Here is a 24,703-nt window from a genome sequence, read left to right as displayed (position 1 = left end):
GTTACTGGGACATAGCCATGCCTATTGATTTACGTATTGCTCATGGTTGTTTGTGAACTACGATGGCAGAATTGAGTGGTTTTGACAGAGACCAGATGGCCCACAAAGACTAAAATAATTTACTGTTTGGCCATTTACGGAAAAAGGTTTTCCAACCCATCATCTAATAGTCCAGCAGATAGCAGAATGTTAATAAGCATTGCTATCCCTTCTCCTTGGGGCCTCATCACCTGCTTTTTAAGTCCTCTCTACCAGGCACTTTTTTTTGTCATATTTAAAAGAAAGGGTCTTCACAATGATTATCACTGCTTTGAGAGGGTGGAAGAAGAGAGAGAGCCTTCCTCATTGTGATCATAAGGCTTCAAGTTGGAAGACCAAATTGCAGAGGTTAGATCTTCATTCTGCCATCAACTGGTGGTGTGACCTGGAGTAAGTCACTTCACCTCTCTGAGCCTCAGTTTCCCTCATCTATAAAATAGGATAATGATAATTGCTAATGTTTACATGTCACTTGCTGCATGCTAGACATTCTTCCAATCACTTATATCAGTAGTTTATTTAATCATACCAGCTCTCCGAGGTAAGTACTATCATCACCCCACTTATGGGCAAAGAAAACTAAGGCACAGGGAGGTTATGTGGGTGGCCCTGGGTTTCATAGCTAGTCAGAGATGGGATTCAAACTCAGTCTGGCTTCATCACTTGGGTGCTTAAACAACTACATTCTAGAGCCCAGCATACTTCATAGACCTACTGGGGGATTCAACAGATATAAGGAATTGGAATCCTTTTTAAATTTATTTTTTTAATTGACAAGTAAACTTCATGATTACAGCATGATGTTTTGGTGTTTGTATACATTGTGGAATGGCTAAGTCAAGCTATTTAATATAGGCTTTGTCTCACACACTTACTTTTTGTGGTGAGAACACTTAAAATCTACTCTCTCAGCAGTTTTCAAATATACAATATATTGCTATTAACTATAGTCACCATATTGTAAAATAGATCTCTTCAACTTATTCATGTTGTCTCACTGAAACTTCATGTCCTTAGGCCAATATTTCCCCAATCTTCCCAGCCCCAAGTCTCTGGTAACCCCATTTCATTTTCTATTTCTATGAGTTCAACACTTTTCTTAGATTAGATGTTGAGTGAGGTCATATGGCATTTGTCTTTCTGTAGTCTGGTTTATTTCACTTAATGTAATGTCATCCAGGTCAATCCATGCTGTTTCAAATGACAAGATATTCTTCTTTTTTAAGGCTGCTGTATATTTCATTATGTATATGTACCATATTTTAAAAACCCATCCATGAGTCTCCATGGATACTCAGGTTGATTCCAAACCTTGGCTATTGTGAATACTGCTGCAGTGAACATGGGAGTGCAGATAGCTCTGACTGATTTCATATTTTTTGATATATACCCAGTGGTGGGATGCTGAATCATGTGGCCATTCTATTTTTAATGTTTTGAGGATTCTTCATGCGTTTTTCAGGAGTCTGAACACTTTTTAATGACCTGTCAAGGTCTATAGCTATGTAAACTCTTTTCATTTTGAATGAAGAAGGATCACATTTTCAAATCTCTTACTAATGGTGGCATTTCCGACAGTGTGGCAGCATCTGAATGGAGAGGCGATATTTTTGCAGCAAGGCCTGCTCGCATGGGTTCTATTTCTTCACTCTCCAGGGGTAAGAGAAAAACAAACAAACAAACAAACCTGCCCTCCTCCCAAAACCAAAGAAATGTCTTATTAAGACCTGTTCTTAGTCAAATATTTGATGGATAAACAGGAGCCACCTTTCTCCCTGTGTGGTCAGGAAGCTGGTGACACCTTCCCACCTTGGCTTTGGGTCTCTTCCTAGGCACTGCTCCCACACCATCTTGGTGAGATGGCCATTGGACAGCCCATGCTCCTCAGCCAGGTGTGCTGGTCTTGGCTCTGCTCGGCCCCAAGTTTAACTGAAGCCAAATGCTTCCAGTAGTTTCATTTCTATGCATTCCTGAAACTGTGGCTAAGTTCAGCCAGCCCCCTGCACACGTCTTTTTGGAAGAAACCTGAAATGGGTTGCTCACCCCTGCCCGCCCCCCACCCCCATCACCTGCTGGTCCTGCTCCTCCGTGTCTCTCAGGCTGGATGAGGCACACCTTCTGTGGAAGCCCTTTCTGGCTCTCCCTCCAGTCCAGTCCTCATTACTTCTTCTGTACATTAGCATTTGGGCAATAATTGAGCGTTAAGTGTTGGGGCAGGCTCTGTCTTGCTTTTTCGTCTAATTGATCCACTTGAGAATGTCTCGCCTGTGCTACAAGCTCCTGTGTGGCTGGGAGGGTGGGGAGGTGGTACTAAGGACACAACATGCATGGCAGAGGGTGAAGAGCTTGAGCTGTGAGGTAGAAATCCCTCTATCTTGTCCTACTGTGGGATCTTGAGCAAGTTACTTAACCTTTCTTAGCCTCTGTTTTCTCATGGGCAAAGTGGAGACAGCGCCTACTTTGTAGGGTTGTGGTGAAGACTTAGTGAGCAAATACACAAAGTATGCAAAAAGCCATACTAGTGCTTGGCAACTATCAAATGCTCAACAAAAATGTGCTATTAGGATTTCTCTCCCTCTCTACAAGTACCTCACCTTAAGGTACCTCAGGAATGTGACAAAAGCTTTCTCTACATGCTCCTGTAGTGTTCTGCACCAGGGCGCATCCTGGATTCACCCAATTTGTACTGAGGGTTTACTAAGTGCCAAGGCACTGTGAGAATGCAAGGATCTCATGGTCAAAAGGAGGGAGGTGAAAGACAGAAACAGATGTGTCCACTGGAACCAGGGGTTAAGTGCTCTGAGACCTGTGGGATGTGGGAAGGGATCTTCTAGCTCTGGAGAGGATGTGGTGGTGGAGTGGGCAGGGAGCAGGGAAGATCTGCCAAGGGAGATAAACTTGAACTGACTCCTGAGTCATATGAAGGCCTTGGAGGCAGGTAGGAGCAGGAGCAGTAGTGGAAAGGCATGACACAGCACACCCCATCCACACAGCCCCCTCCATGAGCCTCCATGAGGCCCCAACTTGGTGCCCAAGCTTAGTGCTCCAGTGCCAGCCCATGGGGCAAGGATGAATGCTCCTTTTGGCATCTAACATGAAGGCCATTGCTGCCTAGGACTGGGCTGGAGGAGGGAAACTCTGTGAATGCCACAGCTGGGAGGGAATGAAGGGAAAGGTAAAGTGCCAGGGACAAGGTCAGGGCCTCTCCCTCCTAAGGTAGTTCAGAGCAACTCCACCCTGAACCAAGCCAATGTGCTACTGGCAGTCAAGAAGGCCCCACAGGAATCAAGAGCAAGGAGGGACCACAATAAGGCCAACCTTCCCAATACTGCTGCAGAGGGAAAGGAGCCAGCTAGGCCTGACTGGGAGAAGAGATTATTTCAGGGAGGTGCTGTCTTAGCAGATGAATGATGGAATTCCTTCCTGATTGCAGAGAAAACCACCACCACTTCCTCTTGCAAGAATACGATGAGAACGGAGCAGTGGCTACTAATCAGGCCTCCTGGTTCAGAACATGTTCAGTTGCTCTAATGCCTGGGACCACAGCACCTTCTCTTCCAGTTCTTTCTTTCACCAGAGTGAGGCTTGGGGTAGGGGTTGGGGAGCAGAAAGGATTCTGGAGAGGAGAAAGCACTGTACTGGGAAGCAAATCCTATCCCAGTCTTGACAAGTAGTGTGAACTGCACAAGTTTCAACTCCCTCTGGGCTTCCATTTCCTTATCTGTATAATGAGACACTTACTTTCCCTACTGTTGGCTTGGAGGAATGAATATGATATGAAAAAAAATATCAAAATGTCTTAACTGAGAATGGTTGGTTAGTTATCTTCACTAAATATGACTTCTCTGGAGGTGGGGGCTGCTTTGTCAGGGTCACTGTTGCATACCAGCGCAGAGCATGCCTTCCTAGCATGTTTGGAGGTGATTCCGCCTGAAACAGCAAGGGTGGGAAGAAGTCATCTTCAGGCCTCATCAAGTCCCCCTTCCCTGCTCCAGCCTTGTGATCACCTACAAGGCCAGAGTGAGACTTGGTCCAGAGTGGCAAAAGGGACCCCAGGGCACAAAAGCAAGGTGCCTAGGAACTCAGTGCTCACTTCTTCCTTCTGTTCTGACCCATGAGGCAAAGAATTATAATTGCTTCTGCAGTGGCCATTTTGCCTTCCTGATTAACAGAAATCTGGTTTCGTCTGAGTTGTCAAAGTTTAGAGCCAAAAGCTTTATTTCTCAGCACCCTTGGATCCAGAGCCGCCATGGGACACAGGTGTAGCCAAAGAGATAAAACATTAGGTTGAGATTCTGGAAAACCTCTGACAGGTTCATCTAGTGTTTTGCCATTTGTTCTTCCTCTTGTTCCTGCCTGGAATGTAGAATTGATTCCTGGAACTTTAGGAGCCATTTTGCCAGCATGAGGACAAGAACCATATGCTAAGGATGACCGAGCAAAGGCCCTGATGGCATTTTTGAGCTGCCATATAAGCATGGATCACCTACTTATGGAAGCATATAATCTCTCATTGTTAAGGTCACTGTTTTGGGGGGGACATTCAGGGGGTAGGGGGTGAGTAGAGTTTACTGTTATGGACAAGCACAATTATAACCAATATATCATTTCTTCCAAAGATTGGGTCAGTGCCTTTCTCACCTCTACTCCCACATCAAAGGACTTACCACACAGCATTTTAAGAGCTAGTTACTTGTAGGTAATCCCCATCAGCTGTAAGCTCAGCCCATGGGGGACTACACATTCTGCATGATTGCTGTTGCATGCCCCAGAGCACCACAGTTGCTGGAAAACATTAGCTGCTCTGTGCTTTTCTTGAATCCATAAATGAAAGAACACTTTGAGTTCTGATTCCAGCAGATATAGCTAATATTGGGTTTCAGCTGACATGTGGAAGCAAATATTTATTGAGCACCTTGTACGAACATGGCATCATGTAATCTTTCTTTATTTTTGTCCTTTAGTGAGGGGAGTTCTACTGTCCACATTAACAGGTATCTGGAATCCTCTCCCTCTTCTGTAAATAGAGGCATTTCCATACATCCTCTGAAATCTAGGCAGAGGCACCCCAACCTCAATTCTTGACTTCTGTGTACCTACAGGCCCAACACCATGTGTAAGCCACCAAAGCTTGGAGCTTACACCCTCTGAAGGAAGGGCCTGAGCTGTCAGTTGGCTCCTTTTAGGCACGGCTGGAGTTGAAGCAGCTGGGACACAGGGTCCCATGTCCTGGGGCTACATAGAGCAGGGGGGCCATGGTCCTGATCTACAAAATCATTTTCCTTCCCAGGCCTCCAGGCCTGTGATGGGTGGGGCTGCTGTGAATGTCTCTGATATGCCCTGGAGATATTTTCCCCATTGTCCTAGTGATTAACATTTGGCTCCTCATTACTTATGCAGATTTCTGCAGCCAGTTTGAATTTCTCCCCAGAAAATGGGGTTTTCTTTTCTGTTGCATCCCATCAGGCTGTGAAGTTTCCAAACTTTCATGCTCTGCTTCCTCTTGAATGCTTTGCTGCTTAGAAATTTCTTCTGCCAGATACTCCAAATCATCTCTCTCAAGTTCAAATTTCTACAGATCTCTAGGGCAGGAGCAAAATGCTGCCAGTCTCTGCATAGCAAGAGTGGCCTTTACTCTAGTGCCCAATAAGGTCCTCATCTCCATCCAAGAGCAACTCAGCCTGCACTTTATTGTCCATATCACTATCAGTATTTTGGTCAAAGCCATTCAACAAGTATCTAGGAAGTTCCAAACTTTCTCACATCTTCCTGTCTTATGATCCTTCCAAGTCTCTAGAAGTTCCAAACTTTCCCACATTTTCCTTTCTTCTTCTGGGCCCTCTGAACTGTTCCAACCTCTGCCTATTACCCAGTTCCAAAGTCACTTCCATGTTTTCAAGTACCTTCACAGCAGCACCCCACTACCCAGTACCAATTTACTTTACCAGTCTGTTCTTACACTGCTAATAAAGGCATATCCAAGACTGGGTAATTTATAAAGGAAAAAGTTTTAATTGACTCACAGTTCAATATGGCTGGGGAGCCTCAGGAAACTTACAATCATGGCAGAAGGGGAAGCAAACACGTCCTTCTTCACATGGCAGCAGCAAGAAGAAGTGCCAAGCAAAAGGGGGAAAAGCCTCTTATGAAACCATCAGACCTCGTGAGAACTCACTCACCATCATGAGAACAGAGCCATGGGGGTAACCAGCCACATGATTCAATTACCTCCCACTGGGTCCCTCCCATGACATGCGGGGATTATGGAAACTACAATTCAAGATGAGATTTGGGTAAAGACACAGCCAAACCATATCACCCTCCTACCAAGAGTCATAGGTGAGAAATTCTCCAAATATAACAAGAGGGTTTAGATGCTGGGCAATGAAACAGAATGACAGATGTCCATTTTGCTAGTTTGAGGAAAGTAAACATTATATAATTTTCATTTCCTTAAAAAATTCTATTTTCACACTGCTATAAAGAAATACCTGAGACTGGGTAATTTATAAAAGAAAGGTGTTTTAATTGACTCACAGTTACACATGGCTGAGGAGGCCTCAGGAAACTTACAATCATGGTCGAAGCGGAAGCAGGCATATCCTCCATGGCGACAGGAGAGAGGGGGAGTGCGTGAAGGAGAAACTGTCAAACACTTATAAAACCATCAGATCTTGTGAGAACTCACTCACTATCACAAGAGCAGCATGGGGGAAACCTCCCCCATGGTCCAATCACCTCCTACCAGATGGCTCCCTTGACAAGTGGGAATTATGAGGATTACAATTTAAGATGAGATTTGGATGGGGACACAGCTAAACCATATTACAGACATTTAAAAAATAATAAATCTGCATGTTAGCCCCAAAGAAGCCAGTGTTTCCTTGGCATGAAAAGTGCTTTCTCAAAGTCTCTGCATCTTGAAGAGTCCCAAAAAATTGATTGTGTAGCTTTGAACATTTTAATAAGAAACTAGTATGTGGATACTGGGTAGAAACAGTAGACCTTGTCTAGACTAGCTATCTGGATTTTAGCTCATTGTATGTTCACTTTTGAAATTTCACTAGTCTTATCTACTAGAGTTTTAGCACAAAACAGATCCAAAGGATGATTGAAGAGAGAGTTAAGAGGAGCTATTACAAAAGTATAGACCTCCTTAGAGGAAACAAAAAAGAGATAATGAAATACCCTGGGACTAGTAAGGACAAGATCTGTTATGATTATGTCTGAAACAGCAAAGCGAAGAAGCAAACCCAGGAGTCCTGCATCTGTCAGAGGGCAAGAAGGTGCTGGTGATGTACCACAACATATACCCTCAGTCTGCCTGACTTTGGCACCACAGGGTGGACAGTTGCACACACTTTACCTGAGTCCCACCTCAAGAGCAAAGATAGATTATTCAAGGTCTTTCTCAATTGTGCCCCTTGGGGCTTTTTCCAAAGGTTCAGAAGGCCACTTAGCCAGCACAGGTACAATGGAGAAATTCACGGAATACATGTCTCCAGGCGCAAACTCAATAGACAGGGGGTGGAAGTCAGTGGATAAATGCCCGGAGCCCATCAGCCTCTGTGGAAATCATTCTGAGGCACATGCTCATAGTTCCTCAGGGAATTCCCAAAGTGATTGCACCCCAATTGCCCACAACAATTACCAGATCATTTATAAACACTCCATTGGCTTTTCTTTCTTCTTTCTGCTCCCTGAGTCAATCCCCAACACTCAAGTTGCACTGCTTTCAAAAGAACCCAAACTAAGACACAGAAAATCAACTTTTGGCAGAGCAGCCCAATCACTGACAATCTGCAGCTGAACACGAGGAGTAAATAACCCTATATATCTCCTTCCACCCTCTGATATCCTGCCAGTTCCTCTCAGAAACCAGAAGTGAAAACATCTCGTAGATGTGGTCTGTAGAGACCAGTCTCCCAGGGCCCAGAGAAAGACCGAGAAGGGTAGAGAGTAGATTGGGAAGAGCAGATAGTAACTCTTCATCCTAGCCCATCTCTTTTGCCTTTTGGCCTCCATAAAGTCCCTCAAACACTGTATCATGTCAGGGTGAATTCAGTCACATTGTCACCTGCAATCTAAAACTTTAGTCACCACCTGCACTCTTCTTAGAAGGTAATGGGAGGAAACATAGGCAAAGATATAATTAACATAAAATATGGCTTCTACAGACCCTGTTTCTGTGCCTAGTCATTGGGATTAAGGTTATAACCATACTTTCCTTCTTCTACTACCCATTCTATGCTCTCCATACCTTCTGCCAGCACCCTGGTTGAATACGGTCCTTTACCTGTTGTGACTCAAACCTTCATGGCCACAGGATAGGAGTCCTGGGTGGTACTCTCTTAATTCGGAAGCTGTAGTTTTCCAAATGATTGGGATTACAAGGCAACACTACCAGAACGCACCCCTGGTCTTTTATGTTTGAAATCTTCAAAATTCGTAACATAGTCCTTCTTGCTTCCATTGTGCAGCAGCACCCAAATTCTTCCTTGATAATATAATGACTCTATTCTCTATTGGTTCAAGGATAGGTGCTCATAATGGCCAGAAGTAGGCTCAGCTTGTAATTTATTAGAACCATGGCTGTGGTCTCTAGAGGAAGCACAATGTTCTAATGGATTATTGAAATAAAATGAAGAGTAGTATAGTTTAAGTATCAACCCCATTCCCTCCTAGAGAAATATGTCACTGTTATCTGCTACTAGGCCAGTTTTGGTGGGGAAGTTTGAGAGGTGCTAGATGATTCCTAGGAGCTCCCCCATATCTGATAGCCAGAGCTTCTTAGATTCAAACTTCTCCTGGCCCTGGGGTTCCATTCTCTGAGAGCCTGAATTCATTTTTTGAGTGGTCTCAAGTAGAAAGGCTCACTTAGGAAAGTATGAAGCTCCCTCAAACATGTGTCTGAGTTTGAGTCCACCAGACTTCCAAGTCCTACCCAGAAATACCCTAGAGGAATGCGCTGTTGTCCTTTGGTTGGCTTTCTAGCCATGAGCTGCTCCCTGGAGGGCTGCTGGTGTCATGGAGGGCCAAGAGCTGATTAGAAAAATATGAAGAGTGAAGGGCAAAAAGACACTGATATCCGGGGGTGTCAGAGCAGAATCAGAAGAAGACACAACGAGATGAAGGTGGGAACAGGGAGAAGCTTGACAGTTGGTCAGGGGGTGTAGAAAGAACCATGGAGGTGGTGGAGTTTATTTTAGGATTTGCACTGAATTTTGTTATTGCTTCAACAGAGCAAAAGGAAACAGACCTAAATCCATCCAGCTTACCGTTATTTATTGGCTCTGTGTCAGGTGCTGTGCTAAGAACTAACAAAAGCACCGGGATCAAGATAGATGAGTCCTTCAACTTGCAGGCACTTACATTCTAGTGGGGGAGAAAAATAAGACAGAAAGAAGCAGATTGATTTAGCAATTCTGATACTGATAAGCAGTGTGAATAAAAGATGCTATGGGATAGGCAGGGATTCTTAAACTTTCCCGTAAAGGCCAGATGGTAAATATTTTCAGCTTTGTGGGCCATCCATCTCTCTTGCGGCTACTCATACATGGAACTCAACTCTGCTGTTGTAGCCCAAAAGTAGCCATAGAAAATGTGTAAATAAATGAGAATAGATTTGACCCACAGACAACAATTTGCCAACCTTTGATACAGAGCAAGCTGGCTGAAAGTGGGGCAGATGTCAAGCAAGGCACCTTGGGGACCCGAATGGTAAGAGGTCAGTCATGGGTTACCTGGGAGATGAGCATCTCAGGTAGGACAATGAACACTTGCAGAAGCCCTGGGGTGAAGGGGCTCAGCACATTTCCAGGGTCAGAAAGAAGACTAACCATCTGGAGTATATGAAATAAAAAATGAGAGAAGAATGAGGTGATAGCACTGAGGTAGGATGCCACTGAGCCTGGATTCTTTCCAAAATATGACAAGAAGTCACTGGAGGGTTTTAAGCAAAGTGATGACCAGAGATGCCGGGGTCTTGTCAGAAAGATAAAAGAAAACAGCAATTTTCCATTTACAGAGCACCTAGCTAGTGCTTGATACATGGAAGTACCTACTATATCTTCCTGTGTATTGCTTGATAAAGCATCATGCTTCCAAGGGGTCATCAAACCCTGGAATAGAAGGGACTCTAGAAGATATCTAGCTCACATCCCCTATTTTATAGATAAGTAAATTGAAACCCAGAGAGGTTAAATGCTTTGCCCACCATAAGTCATCAGATTGGGACTGGAACTCTAAGGAGAGAATTTCAGCAGAGAAGCATGCCCAGATGACAAAGCATTTGTTGTGTGAAGGACAAGATGATTTTGGATCCAGGATGGTGACATCATGACTATGTCAATATTGGGTCCAGTGCCACATAGACTCAATATGAGAGTTCTAGGGAAAGACAAGCTGTGAGAAAAATCTGAGCAGTGAAGATTTCCCGTTGTCATGGGTCTGAGCCTTGAGTGCACAGAGGAAGCCCTGGGTATGAGGGTTCTCCCAGTGGTTGCCAGCTGAAGAATCATGGCCATGAGACTCCACTAAGGGGCCAGAGGTGCACAAGAGGAAAATGGCAGGCACCAAATGGAAATGGCAAGGGCTTATCTAGGAGCATATTTGACATACCCCTAAGAATGCTCAGAAATACTTGAGTGACACTTTGAGAAGAGGTGAAGTATGAATAGCAGGGGGGCCAGTGAAACACGATTTATGGCTGTCTACTGCACCCCACCTTTGCCACCCAGACTCATATCCTCTCGGGGAAACACAAGTCATGTTTCAAATTTATGTGAGACTATATGGGCCCACATCCTGTCCATCCAGCAAATATATCTGTCACTGCCTTAAGTATTTATGTATTACCTCTTCCAAAATATTGGTTATTCTTGGAGCTAATACAAGTAGTATTAATGACCCCAGGTCTATCCCAACAGCAAGCTTTGGCAACCTAACACACTGGTCTGGGCAGCATGGTGAGAGATGGAAGGGTCTCACCCTTCCCGTGGAATATAGCTGGGCTGGGCAGTAAGAGGGCTATGCTCAGGGTCCTGAAGTCAGATTTCAAGAGATGAGGCTCCTACTGAAGCAGGGAAGTGGTGTCTCAGCAGGTTAAGACCCTGCTGCCTTGCTGACCAGGACAGCCTTCCTCTCATCCCTGGGCCAGAGCCCTAAAATCTTGTCTCTTGCGCAGCAAAGCTATCTTTAATTTCCTTTTTTTTTTTTTTTTTTTTGAGCTGGAGTTTTACTGTTGTTGCCCAGGCTGGAATGTAATTGTGCAATCTCAGCTCACCGCAATCTCTGCCTCCCAGGTTCCAGTGATTCTCCTGCCTCAGCCTCCGGAGTAGCTGGGATTACAGGCATGCGCCACCATGATCGGCTAGTTTTGTATTTTTAGTGGAGACGGGGTTTCTCCATTTTGGTCAGGCTGGTCTTGAACTCCCGACCTCAGGTGATCCGCCCACCTTGGACTCCCAAAGTGCTGGGATTACAGACATGAGTAACATTCTATTTTTAGAATTAAAAACTGCTATGAACCATACTTTCCAATTTTCAGGCCCTTGCCTGGGCTCTATTTCTAGTGACCAACTGGAAAAATAACTCTCATTCTGCATGGACATACTTGAAATTTGGCCAGTGGTTTTATAGTCCACTCCCTGGAGAACTGTTTCCCAAACAATGACAGGGCTGTGCTGTTAGAAGAATGTCATCCTGTAGTTTGCAGAGAGAATGTTAACCCTCCACAGTGCCAATCCCACTACCTTCAAGCCAGAGGGAAATTTGAATTGTATTGCTTCTCTCAAAGATTCAATGACAGACTTGGGGCTTTCTGCTAATGAAGATGATGAAACTTCAGGTCATGGAAATAAGAAAAGTTGAAGTTCCCAGAAAAGAGTGCTGACTTTTTCGTGACTTTTTCCCAATGGCTTCTATTTCTAACAGGAATTATTAGCCATGATAGAAGAGAGGCTTGATCCTTTACTGTAAACAAAACTGGACATGAAATGTGCTGAATGGACCTGAATTCCTCTGACTAGATAGGAACCAAGCCTGCACTGGGAAAAGGTGGGATAAAGACATTGAAACTGACATCGGTGTGAGCATTAGGAGATGTATGTTCATAGTGGGACTGGTGATTCTAAAGCCGTTAAAGGGCATCAGTTTTGTGAGCCTAATATGATAATTTTGTACCTGGGATTATTCAAATTGTTTTGAATGTGCCTCCATTCCTAGGAGATGGAAACTGTACTCTCTTTCTGAGGATGACTCATCTCTTTAACCTCAGGTACATTCCATGAAAATGGGCAATGCCTCTGGAGGGCCTAGGGCCTGGATTTTCAAACTGCAGTGCATGTACCCTTGGGATTACACAGATTATGAAAGATACACAAAGCTTAGAAAAACAGGGTGTATGTTTCCAAAACATTCACTTTACTTGCAGATAGGTGATTTAAAAAGAATGTTAAGATATATAATGTTTATGACCACTAAGTGTGTATTCAAAGTCTTTTCTGTATTGGGAAAATGTCCTACATTGTGAGCCCTGCCTTCATAAAGTAGAAGCTGGAATTTACTATTCCATCCTCCCTTGTAGCTGAGTTATAGGCTGGGTCTTAGGCAGTACCATGCAGACACAACCACTAAAGACTTCAATTTGGTCAAAAGCAATATGAGGAAGGAGCCTTGAGGAATCGGTTTGGGCAGCACTGTGACAAAGCCACACGCAGCAGTAGCAGAGTCTCTGTATCCAGTCCCCAGTGGGATCAGAGCAAGCACCTCTGTCTGGGGCAGGCTGGGGTGTTTGTGTCCAAGGCCAACACCACTGGACATTTGCTGGGGCAGCCCCTGGGGACTGGCTTCATCATGTTTCCAGTATGTGGGGAACCCAATGATTTAGATTTCCTAGAAGATCCACAGTTGCCCTTAAATTCTTGTTCTGCCTGAGCTACCTAGAATGGACTCCATTATTTTTAACCAAGAACTAACTGTAAATGATTCACATGAACATATTATGGAATCAAATTCAAGATTCACATCCATCTTAAAAATAAACGTTAAATGTCAATGAAATTTCACATTTGTGTTGGACACTTTGGGCTAAACCTTTTTACATATTTTTTTGCTTGTTAGGGGCATTTTTGGTGGAAACACTTGAACATTTCTGGCCTGAGGTATAGGCATATGGAAAAAAAGGAGAAATAGGGATTAGGTAGGACAAAGGGAAAAGTTACAGAGAAAAAGACAAACAAGCAAATGAAATATTTGTGCACATAACTGCCTGCCTTAAAAAAGTCCAAGACATACATTATTCCATGTGATCCTCATGTCAACTTTGTTATTGTTCCCATTTTACAGATGTGCAATCTGAGTCCGCACAGAGAGACTACGGGACTTGCAGGAGAATATGCAAGTGGAAGACAGCAGTGGGCAGTATTGAAGCTGAGCCACTGCCATCAATTCCGATTCTTTTCCCACTCTGTCACACAACTGAAGAGGTGCTCTGTTTTCTGGTCTTGTTTTTCCAAAGAGTATAGGAAACAAGCTCAGAAAGCAAGAATCAAAGTGTTTCTTTCCTGTCTCCCTATCTAATGTAACTTCTTTCTAAAACTTGGCCCCACCACTTTGTCCAGGTCAGTCTGACAGAGGTGGCTCTGCTTGCGCCTTGTGGGGTCACATATTGAAATCCTCCTCCCCTGAACAGCAGGCTTCGATGTCTGCAGCAAAGCATAAACAGCCTTTGGCCAGATGCAGCAGCTCCCGGGGTGCTGTTGGCTTTGGCTGGAGCAACCTACTCCCTCCTCCGTGCCCGTCCCTTTCATACAGTGTCACAGTGGCCTGGGTCTCACACACACTGGGCTTTTTCTGGAGTAACACATGCCAGAGGGGTCTGGAAATGTGAACTGGGCTGCTGAGAAAATATCATGACCTTTTTTAAAAGACATTTTAATTTTTATTTTAAGTTCCAGAGTACATGTGCAGGATGCGCTGGTTTCTTACAAAGGTAAACATATGCCATGGTGGTTTGCTGCACCTATCAATCCATCACCCAGTATTAAGCCCAGCATGCCTTAGCTATTTTTCCTAATGCTCTCCCTCCCTCAACCCCACTGCCAGACAGGCCCCAGTGTGTGTTGTTTCCCTCCCTATGTCCATGTGTTCTCATTGTTCAGCTCCCACTTACAAGTAAGAACATGCAGTATTTGGTGTTCTGTTCCTACATTAGTTTGCTGAGGATAATGGCTTCCAGCTCCATCCATGTACCTGCAAAAGACAAGATCACATTACTTTTTATGGCTGCATAGTACTCCATAGTGTATATGTACCACATTTGCTTTATGCAGTCTATCATTGATGAGCATTTGGATTGATTCCATGTCTTCGCTATTGTGAATAGTGCTGCAATAAACATATGCATGCATATATCTTTGTAATAGAATGATTTATATCCCTTTGGGTATATACCGAGTAACAAGGTTGTGGAGAAATAGGAATGCTTTTACACTGTTGCGGGGAATGTAAATTAGATCAATCACTGTGGAAGATGGTGTGGCGATTCCTCAAAGATCTGGAACCAGAAATACCATTTGACGCTGCATGACCTTTTGGAAGCCAGTGTACCACCACATGGCCTGTGCTCACCGGGGCAGCTTGAGGCCAGGCTGGGAGAAAGAGAAGAGGAGAGACTCAGCCCTCCTCAGGGCCTGCACCCAGAGCTTCTGGCCAAGGGGCATTAAAGCCCAACTGGCACAGTATGTTCAGACCACTACAACAAAACACCATAAACTGGGTGGCTTATAAACAACAGAAATTTATTTCTCACAATTCTGGAGGTTAGGAAGTCCAAGATCACTGCACCAGCAGATTTGGTGTGTGGTGAGAGCCCACTTCCTGGCTGATGGACAGCCAACATTTTGCTGTGTCCTCACATGGCTGAAAAGATGAGGAGTCTCTCTGGGGCCTTATTTATTTATTTATTTATTTATTTTTATTATACTTTAAGTTCTAGGGTACATGTGCACAACGTGAAGGTTTGTTACATAGGTATACATGTGCCAGGTTCATTTGCTGCACCCATTAACTCGTCATTTACATTAGGTGTTTCTCCTAATGCTAGCCCTCCCCCTGCCCCTACCCCATGACAGGCCCCAGGGTGTGATGTTCCCCTGCTGTGTCCAAGTGTTCTCATTGTTCAATTCATACCTATGAGTGAGAACATACGGTGTTTGGTTTTCTGTCCTCACGATAGTTTGCTCAGAATGATGGTTTCCAGCTGCATCCATGTCCCTACAAAGGACATGAACTCATCCTTCTTGTGGCTGCACAGTATTCCATGGTGTACATGTGCCACATTTTCTTAATCCAGTCTATCATTGATGGACATTTTGATTGGTTCCAAGTCTTTGCTATTGTGAATAGTGCCACAATAAACATACGTGTGCACATGTGTATAGTAGCACTATTTGTAATCCTTTGGGTATATACCCAGTAATGGGATAACTGGGTCAAATGGTATTTCTAGTTCTAGATCCTTGAGGAATTGCCACACTGTCTTCCACAATGGTTGAACTAGTTTACAGTCCCACCAACAGTGTAAAAGTGTTCCTATTTCTCCACACCCTCTCCAGCACCTGCTGTTTCCTGACTTTTGAATGATGGCCATTCTAACTGGTGTGAGATGGTATCTCATTGTGGTTTTGATGCATTTCTCTGATGACTAGTGATAATGAGCATTTTTTCATGTGTCTGTTGGCTGCATAAATGTCTTCTTTTGAGAAGTGTCTGTTCATATCCTTTGCCCACTTTTTGATGGGGTTGTTTTTTTCTTATAAATTGGTTTAAGTTCTTTGTAGATTCTGGATATCAGCCCTTTGTCGGATGGGTAGATTGCAAAAATTTTCTCCCATTCTGTAGGTTGCCTGTTCACTCTGATGGAAGTTTCTTTTGCTGTACAGAGGCTCTTTAGTTTAATTAGATCCATTTGTCTATTTTGCCTTTTGTTGCCATTGCTTTTGGTGTTTTAGTCATGAAGTCTTTGCCCATGCCTATGTCCTGAATCATATTGCCTAGGTTTTCTTCTAGGGTTTTTATGGTTTTAGATCTAACATTTAAGTCTTTAATCTATCTTGAATTAATTTTTGTATAAGGTGTAAGGAAGGGATCCAGTTTCAGCTTTCTACATATGGCTAGCCAGTTTTCCCAGCACCATTTATTAAATAGGGAATCCTTTCCTCATTTCTTGTTTTTGTCAGGTTTGTCAAAGATCAGATGGTTGTAGATGTGTGGTATTATTTCTGAGGCCTATGTTCTGTTCCTTTGGTCTATATATCTGTTTTGGTCCAGTACCAGGCTGTTTTGGTTACGGTAGTCTTGTAGTATAGTTTGAAGTCAGGTAGCATGGTGCCTCCAGCTTTGTTCTTTGTGCTTAGGATTGTCTTGGCAATGCAGGCTCTTTTTTGGTTCCATATGAATTTTAAAGTAGTTTTTTCCAATTCTGAGAAGAAAGTCATTGGAAGTTTGATGGGGATGGCATTGAATCTATAAATTACCTTGGGCAGTATGGCCATTTTCACGATATTGATTCTTTCTGTCCATGGGCATGGAATGTTCTTCCATTTGTTTGTGTCCTCTTTTATTTCATTGAGCAGTGGTTTGTAGTTCTCCTTGAAGAGGTCCTTCACATCCTTTGTAAGTTGGATTCTTAGATATTTTATTCTCTTTGTAGCAATTGTGAATGGGAGTTCACTCATGATTTGGCTCTCTGTCTGTTATTGGTATATAGAAATGCTTGTGATTTTTGCACATTGATTTTGTATCCTGAGACTTTGCTGAAGTTGCTTATCAGCTTAAGGAGATTTTGGGCTGTGACGATGGGGTTTTCTAAATATACAATCATGTCATCTGCAAACAGGAAAAATTTGACTTCCTCTTTTCTTAATTGAATACCCTTTATTTCTTTCTCTTGCCTGATTGCCCTGGCCAGAACTTCCAACACTATGTTGAATATGAATGGTGAGAGAGGGCATCCCTGCCTTGTGCCGGTTTCAAAGAGAATGCTTTCAGTTTTTGCCCATTCAATATGATATTGGCTGTGGGTTTGTCATAGATAGCTCTTATTATTTTGAGATACATTCCATCAATACCTAGTTTATTGAGAGTTTTTAGCATGAAGGGCTGTTGAATTTTGTTTAAGGCCTTTTCTGCATCTATTGAGATAATCATGTGGTTTTTGTTGTTGGTTCTGTTTATGTGATGGATTACATTTATTGATTTGGGTATGTTGAACCAGCCTTGCATCCCAGGGATGAAGCCAACTTCATCGTGGTGGATAAGCTTTTTGATGTGCTGCTGGATTTGGTTTGCCAGTATTTTATTGAGGATTTTCACATTGATGTTCATCAGGGATATTGGTCTAAAATTCTCTTTTTTTGTTGTGTCTCTGCCAGGCTTTGGTATCAGGATGATGCTGGCCTCATAAAATGAATTAGGGAGGATTCCCTCTTTTTCTATTGATTGGGATAGCTTAGAAGGAACGGTACCAGTTCCTCTTTGTACCTCTGGTAGAATTCAGCTGTAAATCCGTCTGGTCCAGGACTCTTTTTGGTTGGTAGGCTATTAATTATTGCCTCAATTTCAGAGCCTGTTATTGGTCTAGTCATAGATTCAACTTCCTGGGTTAGTCTTGGGAGGGTGTATGTGTCCAGGAATTTATCCATTTCTTCTAGATTTTCTAGTTTATTTCCATAGAGGTGGTTATAGTATTCTCTGATGGTAGTTTGCATTTCTGTGGGATTGGTGGTGATATCCCCTTTATCATTTTTTATTGTGTCTATTTGATTCTTCTCTCTTTTCTTCTTTATTAGTCTTGCTAGCAGTCTACCAATTTTGTTGATCTTTTCAAAAAACCAGGTCCTGGATTCATTGATTTTTTTGAAGGGTTTTTTGTGTCTCTATCTCCTTCAGTTGTGCTCTGATCTTAATTATTTCTTGCCTTCTGCTAGTTTTTGAATTTGTTTGCTCTTGCTTCTCTAGTTCTTTTAATTGTGATGTTAGGGGATCAATTTTAGATCTTTCCTGCTTTCTCTTGTGGGCATTTGGTGCTATAAATTTCCCTCTACACACTGTTTTAAATGTGTCCCAGAGATTCTGGTACGTTGTGCCTTTGTTCTTATTGGTTTCAAGGAACATCTTTATTTCTGCCTTCATTTCATTGTTTACCCAGTAGTCAGTCATTCAGGAGCAGTTTCCATGTCATTGTGAGGTTTTCAGTGAGTTTCTTAATCCTGAGTTCTAATTTGATTGCACTGTGGTCTGAGAGACAGTTTGTTGTGATTTCTGTTCTTTTACATTTGCTGAGGGGTGCTTTACTTCCAACTATGTGGTCAATTTTGGAATAAGTGCGACATGGTGCTGAGAAGAATGTATATTCTGTTGATTTGGGGTGAAGAGTTCTGTACATGTCTATTAGGTCTGCTTGGTGCAGAGCTGAGTTCAAGTCCTGGATATCCTTGTTAACCTTCTGTCTCATTGATCTGTCTAATATTGACAGTGGGGTGTTAAAGTCTCCCATTATTATTGTGTGGGAGTCTAAGTCTCTTTGTAGGTCTCTAACAACTTGCTTTATGAATCTGGGTGCTCCTGTATTGGGTGCATATATATTTAGGATAGGTAGCTCTTCTTGTTGAATTGATCCCTTTACCATATTTAATCGCCTTCTTTGTCTCTTTTAATCTTTGTTGCTTTAAAGTCTGTTTTATCAAAGACTAGGATTGCAACCTCTGCTTTTTTTTTGCTTTCCATTTGCTTGGTAGATCTTCCTCCATCCCTTTATTTTGAGCCTATGTGTGTCTCCGCACGTGAGATGGGTCTCCTGATGGGTCTTGACTCTTTATCCAATTTGCCAGTCTGTGTCTTTTAACTGGGGCATTTAGCTCATTTACATTTAAGGTTAATATTGTTATGTGTGAATTTGATCCTGTCATTATGATGTTAGCTGGTTATTTTGCCCATTAGTTGATGCAGTTTCTTCCTAGCATCAATGGTCTTTACAATTTGGCATATTTTTGCAGTGGCTGTTACTGGTTGTTCCTTTCCATGTTTAGTGCTTCCTTCAGGAGCTCTTGTAAGGCAGGCCTGGTGGTGACAAAATCTCTCAGCATTTGCTTGTCTGTAAAGGATTTTGTTTGTTCTTCACTTATGAAGCTTAGTTTGCCTGGATATGAAATTCTGGGTTGAAAATTTTTTTCTTTAAGAATGTTGAATATTGGCCCCCACTCTCGTCTGGCTTGTAGAGTTTCTGCCAAGAGATCTGCTGTTAGTCTGATGGACTTCCCTTTGTGGGTATTCTGACCTTTCTCTCTGGCTGCCTTAACATTTTTTCCTTTATTTCAACCTTGGCAAATCTGAAAATTATGTATCTTGGGGTTCCTCTTCTCAAGGAGTATCTTTATGGTGTTCTCAGTACTTCCTGAGTTTGAATGTTGGCCTGCCTTTGTAGGTTGGGGAAGTTCTCCTGGATAATATCCCAATGAGTGTTTTCCAACTTGGTTCCATTCTCCCCGTCACTTTCAGGTACACTAATCAAGCATAGATTTGGTCTTTTCACACAGTCCCATGTTTCTTGGAGGCTTTGTTCATTTCTTTTTACTCTTTTTTCTCTAACCTTGTCTTCTTGCTTTATTTCATTAGTTTGATCTTCAATCACTGATGCCCTTTCTTCCACTTGATTGAATCAGCTATTGAAGCTTGTGCATACATCATGTAGTTCTCATGCCATGGTTTTCAGCTCCATCAGGTCATTTAAGGTCTTCTATACACTGTTTATTCTAGTTAGCAATTCGTCTAATCTTTTTTCAAGGTTTTTAGCTTCCTTGCAATGGGTTTGAACATCCTCCTTTAGCTCGGAGAAGTTTGTTATTACCGACCTTCTGAAGCCTACTTCTGTTAACTTGTCAAAGTCATTCTATGTCCAGCTTTGTTCCCCTGCTGGCGAGGAGCTGTGATCCTTTGGAGGAGAAGAGGCGCTCAGGTTTTTAGAATTTTCAGATTTTCTGCTCTGGTTTCTCCCCATCTTTGTGGTTTTATCTACCTTTGGTCTTTGATGTTGGTGACCTAGAGATGGGGCTTTGGTGTGGATGTCCTTTTTGTTGATATTGATGTTATTCCTTTCTGTTTGTTAGTTTTCCTTCTAACAGTCAGGTCTCTCAGCTGCAGGTCTGTTGGAGTTTACTGGAGTTTCACTCCAGATCCTGTTTGCCTGGGTATCACCAGTGGAGGCTGCAGAACAGCAAATATTGCAGAACAGCAAATATTGCTCCCTGATCCTTCCCCTGGAAGCTTCATCTCAGAGGGGCACCCGTCTGTATGAGGTGTCAGTCGGCCCCTATTGGGAGATGTCTCCCAGTTAGGCTACACAGGGGTCAGGGACCCACTTGAGGAGGCAGTCTGTCCATTCCCTGAGCTGAAACACTGTGCTGGGAGAACTACTGCTCTCTTCAGAGCTGTCAGACAGGGGCGCTTAAGTCTGCAGAAGTTTCTGCTGCCTTTTGTTCAGCTATGCCCTGCCCCCAGAGGTGGAGACTACAGAGGCAGCCGGCCTTGCTGAGCTGTGGTGGGCTTTGCCCAGTTCGAGCTTCCCTGGCCACTTTGTTTATCTACTGAAGCCTCAGCAAAGGCAGGTGCCTCTGGGGCCTCTTTTATAAGGACACTAATCCTATTGATGAGGGCTCCACTTGCATGGCCTAATAATCTGTTCCAAAAGGCCCCACTTCCTATTACCATCACCTAGGGGGTTAGCATTTTGACTTATGAATTTTGGGGGGTCATAAACATTCGGACCACAGCACAAAGGCTTTTTGTGAGTCGAAAAGAGAAGGTGGAAAGGAGATGAGGTGAGTGATGATTCGAGTGTCCAAAACTCTACTGTTAATAATTATGTCGACCATTCATTGAGTACTTACCATGTGCCAGACTTTCTGTTGGGCACTTTACACACTCATTCAGTCTTCAACAAAACCTGGAGACAAGTGTAGGGAAAAGAAAGAGAGATCAGACTGTTACTGTGTCTATATAGAAAGGGAAGACATAAGAGACTCCATTTTGAAAAAGACCTGTACTTTAAATAATTGCTTTGCTGAGATATTGTTAACTTGTAGCTTTGCCCCAGCCACTTTGACCCAACCACTTTGATCCAATCTGGAGCTCACAAAAACATGTGTTGTATGAAATCAAGGTTTAAGGGATCTAGGGCTGTGCAGGACGTGCCTTGTTAACAAAATGTTTACAGGCAGTATACTTGGTAAAAGTCATTGCCATTCTCTAGTCTCAATAAACCAGGGGCACAATGCACTGCGGAAAGCCGCAGGCACCTCTGCCCTTGATAGCGGGGTATTGTCCAAGGTTTCTCCCCATGTGATAGTCTGAAATATGGCCTCGTGGGATGAGAAAGACCTGACCATCCCCCAGCCCGACACCCGTAAAGGGTCTGTGCTGAGGTGGATTAGTAAAAGAGCAAAGCCTCTTGCAGTTGAGATGGAGGAAGGCCACTGTCTCCTGCCTGCTCCTGGGAACTGAATGTCTCGGTATAAAACCCGATTGTGCATTTGTTCAATTCTGAGATAGGAGAAAAACTGCCCTATGGTGGGAGGCGAGGCATGTTTGCAGCAATGCTGCCTTGTTATTCTTTACTCTGCTAAGATGTTTGGGTGGAGACAAACATAAATCTGGCCTACGTGCACATGCAGACATAGTACCTTCCCTTGAACTTAATTATGACATAGATTCTTTTGCTCACATGTTTTTTGCTGACCTTCTCCTTATTATCACCCTGCTCTCCTACTACATTCCTTTTTGCTGAAATAATGAAAATAATAATCAATAAAAACTGAGGGAACTCAGAGACCGGTGCCAGTGCAGGTCCTTGGTGTGCTGAGTGCCGGTCCCCTGGACCCACTGTTATTTCTCTATACTTTGTCTCTGTGTCTTATTTCTTTTCTCAGTCTCTCATCCCACCCGACTAGAAATACCCACAGGTGTGGAGGGGCAGGCCACCCCTTCAGACAAACATTATTATTATCCCTGAGGGTTTCAGATGAAGATCCTGAGGCTTATGGCATTTGCCCAGAGTCACACCAGTAAAGAATGACAGAGCAGAGATTTGAGAACAGGTCTTGCAGATGACAAAAGCTATATTAGATTAAGTTCTCAGCCTTTTGAGTTCTCATTAGATCTTCTAGAACAGAGTAGCAGAGTGAATTGAAAATCTTTTGTCTCCCCACAATTGTCTGAGTATTAAGCATCTAAATCCAGGTGGAACTTATCAGCGAGACTACTGAGTCGTCAGCCACAATACTATTAAATGTGTTTTGAGAGCTCTGCCCATCACTCTATAGTTCCTGTAGGCTCCCAAGCTGTCAACAGATTAACCACATTCATACCAGACAAACCTGGCTGGTTGGATTTTATTTCATTGTCCATACAACACCAAGTCAACATGGGCTGGTACTATTTCATGCTTACTTTCAAGACTGGGTTATGGTCTCACGTCCTCAAACCCTTTATCACGCTGTAGGTGGAAGGGGGAGTACTTTTCGTCATTGTACATGGATTTTTTTTCTCCACACCCCACCCTACCCACCCCATCCTAAGGATTATCTTTCTGACTTACATGGGAGGAGTTGAAGTAGATTCAGAGAAAATATCATTCTCTTTTGTTTGTCAAAAAAGAAGAGTGCCAACTTGGAACCTCCTCTCTTGAGATCAGTTCATCTCTTTGTCCCTCAGCCTCAGAAGAGGAAGTGGGAGAGGGATTTTTTCATATAAGACATGCAAATGGCCTAGTTCATAGGTCTCAAACTACATGCTATTTATGGAGCCAGACAGAAATCCAGACCATCAGGTTTACAAATATGTGGCCAAAGCATACATTGCTAATCAATCACAGCACTTCTCTGCACCAGGATGTGGCTCTCAAATGTTCCTGGAGTGCTGTAAGCAGTCATTACCAATCAATCAAGAAAACGCAAGAGAAAAAGTATATTTTAATGAGAACCAGTCCTTGGGCTTCTTATGGATAGGAATCCTACCTTATGAAAATATTTGCTCCCCGCTCATCATAACCTTACATAAAGTAATTAGAATAGCCCTCAATGTTTGTCGAATGCAAAAATGAATAAAATAATAAATTAATGTAGCTATTTAGACAGATGTTACTAAGTCTCTTTCTGCTGGGCGCCATCTTCTCCTCCTGGCATTGGCCTTTGACTAAGATGCTGAAATCATCTGGGTGCTTAACTTGTAGTTCATTCACAGAGATCCTCTCTTGCTGCAATAGCTTTTATTTTTATTTTTTTGAGATGGGATCTTGCTCTGTCACCCAGACTGGAGTGCAGTGGCATGACCATAGCTCGCTGCAGCCTCCAACTTCTGGGCTCCAGCAATCCTCCCACCTCAACCTCCCAAGTCACTGGGACTACAGGTGTGTGCCACCATGCCTGGTTATTACTTTTTTTTTTAATAGAGATAGGATCTCACTATGTTGCCCAGACTGGTCTCAAGCTCCTGGCCTCAAGCAATCCTCCCACCTCAGCCTTCCAAAGTGCTGGGACTATAGGTGTGAGCCACCACACCCAGACTGCTGCAATTGTGTTACTTTTTTTTTTTTTTACACTAATCTTAATGCTGCAGAGCTTGTGTCTCAGCGTCCTATGGAGCTGTTAATGAAATAATCCTTTCTACCTACACCTTGCTGTACCTTCAAATGTAAGAGTCAGACAATAATCTATTGAGCCTAAGCCAGAGGACCCATTAGAATGACAGACACCAGGGTGGATTTTCTCAGCCTCTCTATGACTAAGTCTTTGTTCCCTGGCCAGCCTTCTCTCCTTGACTTGTTCTTGCCTTGGGACATTCTCTTCCTGGAGGCACCACATGCAAATAGCCTTCTAACAGACCTGCCCAATCAGTTTCTCAGAGCTTCCTAGTCAGATTGAATGTCAACAGTGAACACAGTTTAAGCCCAATCTATGAGCCTTCCCTCTTTACCCTTACATGAAGAAGACCATTTTTACTAGTTATTGCTAAATAACAAACCACTGCAAAATTTAGTGACTTAAAACAACCACCATTCCTTATTTCTCATAATTCAACAGGTCAGCTGGGTGATTCTGCTGATCTTGGCTGTACTTACCTTGTGCTGTGGCCAATTAGTGAAGTGATAGGGAACAACTGGTCTAGAATGGCCTTGGCTGAATGTGGCTCTCTTCCGTGTGCCTCTGACTTCCTTCCAGCAGACTAGCCTGGGCATGGTCTCATGATGACGGCAGGGCTTAAGGAGTGCAAGCAGAAATGCACAAGTGTTTTTCAAGCTTCTGTTGGGGGTTAAAGCAAATTACATGACTAAACCAAGAATCAATGTGGGAGGGTACTACCAAATGGGTGGCCTCAGGGGAGAATGAAAAACTGGGGCTGTTAATGCAATCAACTTACCTCCCCATGAAAGGGAATGTAACTTCATTAGTGCAAAACATTTGAAGTAGACCCAGTCCTTCTCTTATGATGGGGAAAGTTTCAAGCCAGTGACAATCATGCTTCAGATGAATGTCTCAAGATCAATAGCAATATCTCAAAACCTATCGTAAGCCCTCAGTTGAATCTCTCTGGTAGTGAGCCATCTTCG

General features: G+C 43.2%; 1 protein-coding gene across 4 annotated transcripts in view; it reads right to left on the bottom strand.

Annotated features, from left to right (window-relative positions):
* Positions 1 to 14,249: 14,249 nt before the first annotated feature.
* Positions 14,250 to 24,703, bottom strand: part of PDHX (pyruvate dehydrogenase complex component X) — a 180,808-nt gene continuing 170,354 nt past the window's right edge. For 3 of the 4 annotated variants that reach the window (XR_004033696.1, XR_004033697.1, XR_004033695.1), the window contains 3 exons: positions 24,215 to 24,352; positions 20,988 to 21,043; positions 14,250 to 14,292 (listed from right to left, as the gene is read on the bottom strand). The gene's annotated coding sequence lies outside the window, so the exon portion shown is untranslated. Of the gene's footprint in view, positions 14,293 to 20,987; positions 21,044 to 24,214; positions 24,353 to 24,703 lie in introns of those variants that run through there. The other variant, XR_004033698.1, reaches the window with a different exon arrangement.

This window comes from Nomascus leucogenys, chromosome 15 (assembly GCF_006542625.1).
Source record: "Nomascus leucogenys isolate Asia chromosome 15, Asia_NLE_v1, whole genome shotgun sequence".
Taxonomy (NCBI): Eukaryota; Metazoa; Chordata; class Mammalia; order Primates; family Hylobatidae; genus Nomascus; species Nomascus leucogenys.
The sequence above is the reverse complement of the archived record's forward strand: the minus strand, read 5'-3'. Positions and strand labels throughout refer to the sequence as shown.